Source organism: Hippopotamus amphibius, chromosome 12 (assembly GCF_030028045.1).
Source record: "Hippopotamus amphibius kiboko isolate mHipAmp2 chromosome 12, mHipAmp2.hap2, whole genome shotgun sequence".
NCBI lineage: Eukaryota > Metazoa > Chordata > Mammalia > Artiodactyla > Hippopotamidae > Hippopotamus > Hippopotamus amphibius.
Genome location: NC_080197.1, coordinates 1,241,025 through 1,253,384, shown reverse-complemented (window position 1 = coordinate 1,253,384; position 12,360 = coordinate 1,241,025).

Here is a 12,360-nt window from a genome sequence, read left to right as displayed (position 1 = left end):
TCATTCCTGGCACTGAGAACGGGGGAAATGGCCCCAAGGATCGGGTTCCTCTGTCCTCCTTACTCCACCGTGAATCAGAGCCAGGGTGAGCTCACGGGGGCGGGGCTGCCACCCACGGCCCGCGCGTCCACCGGGTGGCTGCAGGCTGGACCCCTGTCCATGTGGCCGCTCTCCCGCGGGAGATGAGAGCCAGGGAGGAAGATGGGGGCCAGCCGAGCGGGGCGGGGGGGGGGCAAGCCCACCAGGAGGTCAGGAGAGGCCTCTTAGGTGAGCCTAAATGCGGAGGACAGCACCGGGAATCCAGCCGCCGCAGCCACGAGGGAGGCCACGTGCTGCCCTGAAGCCACCTGGGCCCGCGTGCGGAGACCTCAGTGAAGCCCTGGTCTGGGACCTCGGGGAAGGTCCCCAAGCCTGTCCTCCTCCGTAAGCCAAGGCTGCCCTGCATTCCTCCCTGCGGTGAGGGCGAGGGACCGAAGATGTAGGGCCAGGGTGCACAGCGCACCCTATCCCTGCTGTCCCATGCAGTCTGACGTGCGGGGAATCTGGGGGCACAGAGAACTGGGGAGCCCCCAGGACACAGGACGTGCTCCCTTGAACATCCAAATTCCCCTGGAACCTACATCTCTCACTACAGGGAAGGTGCCGTGGTCTCCCTGCACACCTTGCTCCTGCCCCTCCTTCCAGGTCAGCAGACTCCCCCCCCCACCAAGAGGCCCTCCCGCAGACCTTCATCCATCCCAGTGGCCGTCCCCATCCGCAGCACTGACCTGGCCACTCTCAGCAAAGGACACGTCCGCTCTTGACTTGGCACAGTTTGCAATCAAGCCTGTTGTAATAATAACGCAATAATAAAAATAGCATCTGCACATCGTGTGCCTTGTCACCCCCAAACAGGAAGTCCTCCTGCCCTGACCAGGAGGTCCCTGCTTGGGAAGAGCCTGCTCGGGGCACTGGCCGGGGCACAGAGGAAGGCTCGGGGACAGGAAGTTCCAGGACCGGCCAGTGGTTCATGGAGGGACCCTAACTCGTAGTCTGCTTTCTGCACCTGAGCAAAACCTGCCCAGGAAGGCCATGCGGGTCAGGCCGGGAGGTGCAGGCACAGCGCTTCATTCAGCAGTAGAAAAATGCCCGGCAAGCGCCTTTTCAGGACCTGCCTGCGGACAGCTCCCCGCCAGGCGCCTGCTCTCCTCCAGCCCCCAGGGAGCCCTGGGCTGGGGGGCAGGGGCGGTGCTTGCCGGAGCCCCGCCCCCGATTCGGTCCCCTCCGAGCGTCCCTGAGTCCCAGGCACTGATGCTCTGTCCAGAGGAGGACAGGCCCAGCTCGGGCCCACAAACACGGGAGCTGGAAGACGAGGCCATTAATCTGAGTCTCAGCAAGTTAACTAAACCGCTTGCTGCTGATGGTTCCAGGCACAACTCAGAGTGAGGCTCACGACTCGTGGAGGCTCCCTGGCCTGAAAACAGGCCCGCCAGGCTGCCGACGCGCCCTCCACAGGCAGAGCGCCAACACGTGGATTACGCCTGCGGCACTGTATTAATTGTATCGCTATATTAATAATTAATAATGACTTGCTAATAACTGCCGCCATGGCTAGCCTGCACTGCCCGCTCACGCCCTCCCTGTGATGTCCACCCTGGAATGGGAAGCGCATGGCTCCGAGGGGCCGGAGCCTGGCCAGGGGGCAGCAGGGAGCAGAGGGCACGTCGCCCGACGGTGCCCCACCTGCTGGAGGGGGTGCAGGAAAAGCAGCCCCAAACGGCATCGTGACACGGGCACCCCTCCAGGTGTGCCTGGGAGGGAGCCCGAGGGTGTAGCCAGGCGTGTCCCGGAGATGACCGTTCGCAGTGTCCCCGACTGTGAGCTGCGAGCTCTGTGCTGCCGGGGCAGGCCCGGGGCATGGGTTGCATAAGCTCTGGGCCCCCGAGGGTCCGCGTCGCCATCTGCAGAGTGGGCACAGCACCGGGTCACCGTGCAGAGGGTCGGACCCGGCAGGCATGCGGCAGGCGGCCAAGCAGGTGCTTGGACCAGCTTTATCATCCCCAAGGGCTTCGCCTGATTTCTTTCCCCGGGAAGCACGGGAGCAAATTCTAGAAATTGCCTCATTCCCTCGCATCATTTGGCTGGGACAGGAGGCGAGGGGTGGAGCACTGGCTTGTTTTAAAGCGAGGTCTGGGGCCGGTGCCCGGAGCCCTCCTGACACAGTGCGCAGCCCCTCGTCACGCGGCACGTTCACCCAGATCACTGTTATTGGCCCCGTTTTACAGGGTTGAGACTCTGGCAAGTTAAGCGCCTCATCCAAGGTCACAGCCCCCAGAACGGCCAGGCTGGGCTTCAAATACAGGCAGCATTTCCAGAACCAGGGACCATAATCCCCAGCTGCCCCTCCCCCACCCAACAGTTGGAGGGTGGGCATGTGGGTCCCACGCCCTCTTTCTCTCTTCCTCCTCCTCTTCCCTCTGGGTCTCTGCCTCTGTCTCTCCCCACCCCCCTCCTCCCGAAGGACGGCTCCAGTGTCAGGAGGGGCCCTGAGCACATGAAGCCTGTGCCTGATGGGGGCCTGTGGGGCCCCCCAAGCACAGAGGGGGCCCGTCGGCAGCCCCACACCTGCCCGCACGGGCGTATCCTTGGCCTTCAGGCTGCTCTGGGGCGGCGTGACTTGCAGCAGAGCTGTCACAGTGAACAAAAGCCATGGAACTTGCTTTTATACCCTTTTGGCAACTTACCCCAGACCAGGCCTCTCACTCCTGAGCAAAGCATCCCCTTGGCATCTCGGCCAGATCCCAGAGGGGCCCTGCGAGCCTCGTCTGTCAGTGCTTCCTGGGGGCAGGGCAAGGTCATCAAGGACTCCAGGAGGACAGGAGGACGTGAGATGGGGCTCCTTTGTGAGAGAGGAGCTCTCCCCGGGGGCTGGCTCTCGTCCCAGCCGGGAAGTGGGGTTTGCTCTGCCAGGCCCAGCCCAGGGCAGGGCTCCTGTCCAGAGTGGTCCAGCGAGGGCTGCTGGGCATGTCGGTCCCCCCAGGGCAGGCTGTGCCCCCGTGTGGCCACCATGAGCCACGCGCCACGCGAATGCCTTGGGTGGCACCTCCCCACCAGGCGGGGACCTGAGACTGAGCAGGCGGGGCTCGCGGTGGGTCGGGTGGGGGCACTGGGCTCCTGAGTGGCCCGCGGGTTCAGGGGCAGGAGGCCTTCCAAGAGAAGCACACCTGCAGAGCCGATGTGACGCACGGGGCCTGCTGGGCGACTGTGGCCAAGCGACCGCATGTCCTGACGTCACTGTCCCAGGCCAGCCGTGCACCCTCATGGCCGCCCGGGGGTCGGGGGGAGACCTTGCTCAGCATCTGGTGGGGGGAGCTGGGCAGGTGGGCGGGACAGCCCAGCTCCTCGGAGGCCCCTGGACCCAGAGGCCTGTGGGTGCCGCGTGGGTGCCGCCCCCCTTCTCAGGCCTGGCCCCCTTCTCGGTGCGGAGACGCTGTCCCTGCCTGAACGGGCCTCGAGGAGGGAGCTCCTGACGGGGAGAAGGGGGGGGCGGCGCCCACAGGCACGCGTGGCAACAGCGCACCTGCACCAAGGCCTCGGCGGCAGCTGCAAAGGCTGCGGGGGGTCTGCGGGCACCCAGCCCCAAACCCGGGGAGCCTGCGGTCCCGAGAGGCTGTGCCGCCCCGTCGGGGGATTCGCTTTACCATGAGTTTTGTTGCAGGAAGGGGGACCCCTTCCAGGGCCCGAGAGAGGGCTCTCGTCTAACACTCGGAAGTGAGCTGTCCGAGGAGACGCACGTGCGGACACAGCGGGAGACATGACCGGGGAGGGCGCCCAGGCCGAGAGCAGGGGCCGCGGGCGCCGGGGAGGGCTGCTCTCCGCGTGGCCCGCGGTCCCAGGCTTAGGGTGACGGGGGTAGTTTCCAGGTTGCATCTGGCCCCTCACTCCGACTCAGGGTCCTTCCTGGCGGCGCCCGCATCGCTCAGCCAGGAGGACTGCAGTGGGGAGGATTCTGGGGGCGGGGGTAGGACGTGTGGACGGGCGTCTCCTCTCTCCTTTCGACCTTTCCCGAGTTCCGTTTGGTGGTGGCTCCAGTTCCGTGTTCCTTACCAGGACCTCCTGTGGTGAAATAACTCGTGCAAGTTGCTGCTGTCTCTGCCTGGCCAGGGCGGGCGGCTTCAGTCCCTGTCTCGCCTGACAGTTTCACCAAGAAGCGGCTCCCGGGGCGTTGGAGAAACTGCTGGGCGGACGACTCGGGGGAGGGGCAAGGGGCTGGGGCGGGAGGTGCCGTGGGCACTTTTCTCACAGTCTGGATGCAGAACTAGCTGCCACGCCTGCTTTTTTTTTTTCTTTCTTTTGGCAGCATCGGGTCTGCGTTGGGGCACGTGGGTTCTCTCTTCCCTAGTTGAGGCGCGGGTTCAGTAGCCGTGGTGCGGGCTTCGTCGCCCTGCGGCATGTGGGATCTTAGTTCCCTGACCAGGGATCACACCCGTGTCCCCCGCATTGCAGGATGGATTCTTTACCACCGGACCCCCAGGGACGTCCCCAACGGCTGCTTCTATTTAAAAATGAGCCCTGAAAAATTTTGGAACACAAAATTCAGGCAAGAAGGGAGACTCCAGGTCCCGAGAAACCAGGTTTGCGTGCCCCCCCCGCCCCCCGGCACCCTTCCTTCGCGAAGCCCCCGGCCGGGTGGAGGCGTCCCGGCCCCCCCGCGCCCTCCTCTGGGAGGACGTCACGAGGGCACTGCAGGTCTCTCACTTAACTTCTATTTGCTCCTCACATCAGGGCTGTTTAGAAAGAAAGCATTTAGTACTTTTCCCAGAATTTGCAGCCCAGCGTAGGTGTGATATGTGCGTGTTCTGTGATTCACACCCACAAACCCAGGCTGCCTGTAAAATGCTCACCCAGGGACCTGGGCGTGTGCGGGAGGGGGGGAGGCGGGGGGCAGACAACCCCTCCCCGCTCCAGAGGTGCGTGCCGGCGGCTGCCTCCCTGGGCTGAGAGGAGAGACGGGTGAACAGGAAAACCTTGGCCGGTACATGGTAGCCACCCCTCCCCCTGCACCAGGGGCCACCGCTGGGCTGGACACAGCCACCCGCGTCTCCTGCTGAAGGGCCGCCCCCGTGCGCACAGACGGAGGGACCCTTGGGAGAGACGTCCGTCTTTGCTCTTAAGGCCTCGGCTTCTTGGACAGGCCCGCCCGCATCGCAGAGGGTCACCCACTTTCCTTGAAGTCGGCTGGTTTAAGTGCTGATCGCGTCTGAAAACACCTTCAAGCCACACCTGAACTGCTGTTTGACCGGAGAATTGGGCACCGAGGCCCAGCCGATCGACCCATGAGATCACCCTCGTCCTCCCCAGGGCGATGGGGGGGGGTCTTCCAAAGCCTGCTGCCCAGGGGCGCGGAGGCCTGGTGTTCCTGGGAATTAGGCCAGATCTTCTGCCCGTTTCCCCAGGAGGCTGGTGAGCCAGCGGCGTGAGGCTCAGACGGCCTGCGGCGCTCTGTCCACGGGAGCCTGAAACCCTGTGTACCGCGGAGCCCTGCGCTCGTCTGCACCTTAACTTACCCAGGAAATGCCTGAGGAGGTTCTGTGCCAGGCACCGCAGGGTCCCGGGGTGGGGCGGGGCACGTGGGAGGGGGTGCTCATGGCCGGCACGCCCTACCTGCTGTGAGTGAGTGGTCAGGGAGGACTTCCTGGAGGAAGGGACGAGGGGAACGAGACCCAGATGATGGGTAGGAGTTCTGAGCAGGTGAATTCTCCCCAGGTGTGCCCAGACCTGCTGGCTACCTGGGACTGAGGTGCCCACTGCGCCTGGGGGCAGGTGTGTACAACGTGTTCCGAGACCCAGCAACGCACCCCTGCAGGTCTCGGCCACACCAACGCGAGGGCTTGCTCTGTGGTGACTGGACTCGTCCTGCTCTCCCCGGGCTCCCCTGGATACTCACGGCCGAGCTGAACACACGAGGTGTGGGCGGTACCCCCTCCGACCCCGCTTGCTGTGTGAGGCCCACCTGAGCCACGGGTCAGGTGTGACACGGCCGCACACACACACCGCACACCCTGAGACACACACATCGCGCACACACGTCCCCCTCGGGTGGCACAGAAAAGGTGGTGGATGGCGTCCAGCGCAGTGTACATTTGACCACAGCCAGCGGGCATCCAGAATGTTCCGGCCCAAGGTGGGAGACGGCAGGTGGCCCGTCTCCCGCTGGCCGCACTCCTCAGCGCAGCTCAGCAGAGCAGGGGGCGGGGCAGGGGCTGAGGGCCAGCGCGGCCCAGGCAAGCTGCCGCCCCCACCCGGGCCTCGGTCTCCTCGTCGGGAAAGTGCGACCACACAGAACCGGCACACTGGAGGGGGCGGCGCCCAGGCCCAGACCCGGGTGGGGAGATGCCCGAGGCGGCGGCGCCTCAGGTGGCTGCCTGGGGCCGGCATCACACGCGGCCCATCCCCGCGGCCGGCACGTACCGCGCAGCCCGGGGCTCTGCCGCGCAGCTCTGGAAACACAGACAGGGATGAAGCGTCCCTGCCGCTCCGGGATTTCACACACGCGTGAACTACGTGCTCCTGAGGCCGAGTGTGGAAATCTAACCTGGTGGCTTCACGCTATTTAAACACGCTAAGGAAAGCCACACTGAGAGCGTGTCTGGTCCGTCCCTCTGTGAGCCGAGAGCCACCAAGACGCGCAGGCTCCGGGAGAGGGGCTGACGGGGGTCGGCAGAAAGGCTTTCCTGGGCGCGTTCGTCCGGGGAGCACCTGGTGCCAAGGTCACACGGCCCCTCCCGCTGGCCCGCAGGCCGCCTCTGGGAAGCCGTGTGCTGGGGCTCTGGCCACACGGCTTGGGCAGCGTCCCCGGGATCGAGTGTCCCGAGGACCCACTGTGGGAAGAGCTGCTTCAGACTTCACCCCGGGACTGTGAGGCTGGGACTCCGCGGGCACGGGGAGGCTGGAGGGCAGAGGTGGGGACCCTCGCTCAAGGAAAACTCAATGTGACACGCGCTGCCCAGAGCCAGCGCCTGGTCCGCTTGCCACAGGTGGGGAGCGCTGGTGTCTTCGTCTGGGGCCCTGGAGCGGGCCCGGACAAAGGTCTTGGGCACGTAGTTTGCGTGGAGGTGGTGTCAGCAAAGCCCGCATGGAGCCGGGAGGAGAGACCGGGAGGGCGGACGGCAGTGCGGGGAGCCGCCGAGGGGCGGCCGCTTGGGCACCGGGCTCCGTTCTGCCAGGGACCCTCTGGTGCTGCCCCGAGCGGGGCACCCCCGCGTGGGGGATGCTGGGTGTCTGCCACCAGCTCCTGCCCCTCTTGGTTGGGGTCTCTCCTGGAGGCTCTCCCCCGGCCCCACATGCCATCCACCCCGGCCAGGGGTGTTCTCGGGGGGGTGGGGGAGGCCGGAACCGTCCCAGGCGGCCCTGGGCCCGTCCGCGGCCCCCCGCCGCCCGTTGCATGGCTCGCTTCCAGCACCGAGGGGAGCGGCCACCGGGCGCGGGCTGGTCCCGCGCCGGGATCCAGGATCCGTGTCCTCCGGGGAGCTGAGGCCTGGGCAGGCAGCAGGCTGGCTCCCGTCGAAGGCGTAGTGCCCCCGCCTGCCAGGGCGCCCAGCGTTTCAGGCAGCCATCTACGTGGAGGCGAGGTTTCCCTTCCACCCGGGCCGTGGCACACCGGTTCCCTGCTCATCCGCCAGGGCTTTCGCTGTTAATTCTACGAAAGTGCCAGGAGGGGGCCCTACAGCGGGCTGGCGTCTGTGTGCGCTGCACATGGTCACCAGCGCACGTCCAGCTGTACCCCCCCAGCCGCTCCCGTCTGTAATAACTGATCTGGTCTCTGTAGCTGTGAGTTTGCTTTCGTTTCATTTTGTTTGTTGTTTCCTTTCGTTTTGTTTTGTAGTTTTAGATTCCGCACGTGAGTGAAATCACATGGTGTCTGTCTTTCTCTGCCCGACTCACCTCACTGAGCACCCGACCTTCCAGGCCCATCCGTGTTGTCACAAATGGCAGCATTTCATTCTTTTTTACAGCCAAGTAGTAGCCCATGGTGTATACACTGCATCTTCTATTTTATTTTCATTTATTTATTTTTATTTATTTTATTTTTTAAAGGAAGATATTTGTTTTTGTTTTTTAAATAAATTTGTTTATTTATTTATTTGCTGGCTGTGTTGGGTCTTCATTGCTGCACATGGGCTTTCTCTAGTTGTGGACAGCAAGGGCTACTCTTATTGCTGTGCACTGGCTTCTCATTGCGGCAGGTTCTCTTGTTGCAGAGCACGGGCTCTAGATCCGTGGGCTTCAGTAGTTGTGGCATGCGGGCTCAACAGTTGTGGCTCACAGGCTCTAGAGTGCAGGCTCAGTAGTTGTGGTTCATGGGCTTAGTTGCTCCTCGGCATGTGGGATCTTCCCGGCCCAGGGCTCAAACCCGTGTCCGCTGCATGGCAGGCGGACTCTTACCCACTGCGCCACCAGGGAAGCCCCCGCATCTTCTCTATTCGCTCATCCATCCATGGGCCCTTAGATTGCTCGCATGCTGTGGGAGTTCTCTACCGTCTGCCTGTCTGTCTGTCATCTACCTATCTACCCATCCATCCACCCATCTATCTCTTGTTTACTGGGGCAGGACAGGGCTGACACAAGCGTGGAGATCTGAGGGGCCCTTCTTTCAGAAGAGCTTGTTCAAAAAGCTTCCAGGGCCCAGATATTGGGGGTGATTCTGGATAAATCAGCAGGAAATGACAGACGAGCCCTGAACCCAAATCTGGGGGCATTAAGGCTGAGCGGGCCTGTGGCACACACAGCCTGGGCGCCAAAGCCTGCTCGGCTGGGACCTCTGCACACATGTGCGTGCGTGCAAGTGCGCACACGTGTGCACAGGGGAGCCAGAGGGCGATGGAAGCTGTGCTGAGCGCAAAGTGTTGCACACGTGACATGCATGAGCATATGCTCACACAGGCGCACACGCGGGCACGCCCCGAAGTAAACACACAGCCACCCTTTCTGTGCTCCTGGGAGGCACTTTTTGAGAAAACAAGGCAAAATCGTGCACCGTCCCAGCCCTGGGAGTCTTGGAGCCCGTTTTTGTCCCGAGTCCCTGCCCGGCTGGTGGGGGTGGGAGGGGGCAGCGGGGTGACTGGGTGAGCCCGTGTTTGCAGCACGGGGCCGGCACAGTGAACGTGGCCCGGCAGGCAGCGGAGGGAGGCCCGGGGTCCAGAGAGATGGGCCGCGGGGGAGGGAGGGCCGGCCAGGCTGCGGGTCCATTAGCAGGCCCGACGGAGGCTCCGCGGCTGGAGCCAGAGATGACTTAAGAGCGTGCCAGGGCGGGTGGGGCGGGGGGGATGTGGGGACATGGTCCAGGAGAACGTGCCCCCCCTCATCCTGCCAGGGCAGCCCCGAGCCAGAGCTGAGTGAATGATTCCGTGGGCCGGCGGCCGAGGCAGGAAGGGCGGGCGGCCAGGCAGCCAGCGAAGGGCAGGCAGGACGAGGGACGGGGGCCTATGTGCTCCGTGGTTCCGTGTCAACCCCACGCCCCCGGAGAGGGCGGGGACCACTCCAGAGCTGGGGAAGCCCAGGCCTAGAGGGCTCCCCATCCCCCGGACCCTGGGCCGGCTCCCCGCTTGCAGGCCTGCTCCTGCCGAGCTGAGCGAAGGCTCCGCCGCAGCGGTGACATCAGGACCCCAGGGCTTCCAGGAGCAGAACGCACCTCCCAGGAGGAGCAGCAAGGCTGTCCGGCCAGGACAGGGTGGCTGTTTCATTCCCCCCTGGCTCCAGCTCCTCTGACCGGCCCCTGGCTTGGCGGGGGGCATCCCAAGCCCCCGAGATCTGGAGGCAGCGCCCAGCACCCTCCAGGCCCAGGCAGGCAGCGGTTCCTGCCGCGGCCCCGCAGAGGGGTCGGTGTGGCTGCCTCTGGGGATCTGGCCTGGGGTCTGCAGCCGGGCGAGCCTGGTGGGTTCCTCAGGCGTCCTAGCTGGTGGGGACAGCGCTTCCCCTGCCCCGGCCCCCTTTCCCGGGGAGGCCCTGCCCAGCCCAGCAGGAGCACTGCCGGACCCCTGGCAGCTGCCTGGAACCTTTCTGGGCTGGGCATGGACCCGTGGCAGCAGCCTCCCTCCAGAACCTGCCCGTGGCGTGGACAGAGCAGCCACACGAACACTACGTCCTGAGACAGGATGAGGCCATGCCCCCCAGGCTGGGTTCAAGCCCCGCTCACCGCTCACCGCTGGGGGTCTTGGTTTCTTCAGCCACGAGATGGGCAGCACTGATCCAGGAAAACTCAGCGAACCACACAGACAGGAGGTCGCTGCCCCAGGGGCTCACATTCTAGGTGGAGGTGTCGGGGGGCAGCTCCTGTAAAAGAGCAGCTGAGACAACGTTAGGTTTTTATAAGAGGTAGGCAGATGGGGGGAAGGCAGGCCAAGAAGGACCCCCCTGGAAGAAATGTCTACCTCATGCCTGAGGTGCCACACAGCCTCGGGGGAGAGCACTGCAGGAGCAGCAGGTTCAAAGGCCCTGAGGCACATGGGATGGGGATGGGGTCCACGCCCAGAAGGGAGGCCCCTGAGGCTGGAGCCCAGGCAGAAGGGGTCAGTGGCAGGTCTCAGGAGGCACCGTGGACCCTAGTAAGGGGCAGGTTTTGTTCCGAAGGGGGGGCTGTGCAGAGACGGCAGGATCTAAACTGTACTTTCACAGGGTCCCTTTGGCTGCTGCGGGGAGGGAGCTGGAGGGGTGGTGCCTGCGGGCGGAGGGGAGGCCGGAGTCGCCATCACCTCGCAGGTGGCGGGTGAGAGGGAGACGTGAAGCTTATTTTGAAGGTGGAGCCACAAGCACAGAAGGGACTGGACGCGGGGGGCGGGGCTGAGCTGGGGGCGGGGCCTTAGGATGGCCCGGATCTGATGGGGCGGGAGGACAGCGCTGCCTGGCCACACCCGTTCCGAGGCTCCCGCTGGACCTCACGTGGGTGAGTGGGCAGCCCAGGGCTCAGATGAGCTCAGGGGAAAGGTCTGGAAAGTGGGCATGCATTTGGGGTCATCGACGTCCAGGTGACCTTGAAGCCTCGGGACTGGCTGAGGCCATGGGGGTGTGGTTATCGGGGAGAGGAGGCCTGAGCCCTGTGGCCCTGGGAAGCAGACAGAAGAGGAGACGCCTGGATGGGGGGTGTAGGAGGGGACATTGGGGGACAGTGTGTGCAGCCAGGTGGGGCACACAGTAAGTGCTCAATAAACGTGAAGTCAGTAAGTTATCTGCACAAAGCTCCCTGGTCAAGAGACAGTGGGACTCACCTGCCCGAGTCCAGATGGACAGCGATCTGCTCCCTGGTGTCAGTGTGGAGCTGTCACCACAACAGTGCACCCATGTGGCTACGGTCCCCTCTCCTTCACCACAGAGGGACACTGAGGCTTGGGGTCGCATGAGCTGCGGGAGTGTAGGGGCTGCACTATGACACATGCAGGCTATCACCAACCCCGTGTGCTCTCCCTTCGAGGCCAGGGAAGGGCCTCCCACAGACATTCACTCCAGGTCAGGCCTGGTGCAGGTCAGGCCTGGGTGCAGGTCAGGCCAGGGTGCAGGTCAGGCCTGGTGCAGGTCAGGCCAGGGTACAGGTCAGGCCAGGGTGCAGGTCAGGCCTGGTGCAGGTCAGCCTGGGTGCAGGTCAGGCCAGGATACAGGTCAGGCCTGGTGCAGGTCAGGCCAGGGTACAGGTCAGGCCAGGGTGCAGGTCAGGACTGGTGCAGGTCAGGCCTGGTGCAGGTCAGGCCAGGGTACAGGTCAGGCCAGGGTACAGGTCAGGCCTGGGTGCAGGTCAGGCCAGGGTGCAGGTCAGGCCTGGTGCAGGTCAGGCCAGGGTACAGGTCAGGCCAGGGTGCAGGTCAGGCCTGGTGCAGGTCAGCCTGGGTGCAGGTCAGGCCAGGATACAGGTCAGGCCTGGTGCAGGTCAGGCCAGGGTACAGGTCAGGCCAGGGTGCAGGTCAGGACTGGTGCAGGTCAGGCCTGGTGCAGGTCAGGCCAGGGTACAGGTCAGGCCAGGGTACAGGTCAGGCCTGGGTGCAGGTCAGGCCAGGGTGCAGGTCAGGCCTGGGTGCAGGTCAGGCCAGGATACAGGTCAGGCCTGGTGCAGGTCAGGCCAGGGTACAGGTCAGGCCAGGGTACAGGTCAGGCCTGGGTGCAGGTCAGCCTGGGGGCAGGTCAGGCAAGGCTGTAGGTCAGCCTGGGTGCACGTCAGGCTTGGGTGCAGGTCAGGCAGGGGTGCAGGTCAGCCTGGGTGCAGGTCAGGCCGGGGTGCAGGTCAGGCTTGGGTGCAGGTCAGGCCAGGGTGCAGGTCAGGCTTGGGTACAGGTCAGGCCTGGTGCAGGTCAGGCCAGGGTACAGGTCAGGCCTGGTGCAGGTCAGGCCAGGGTG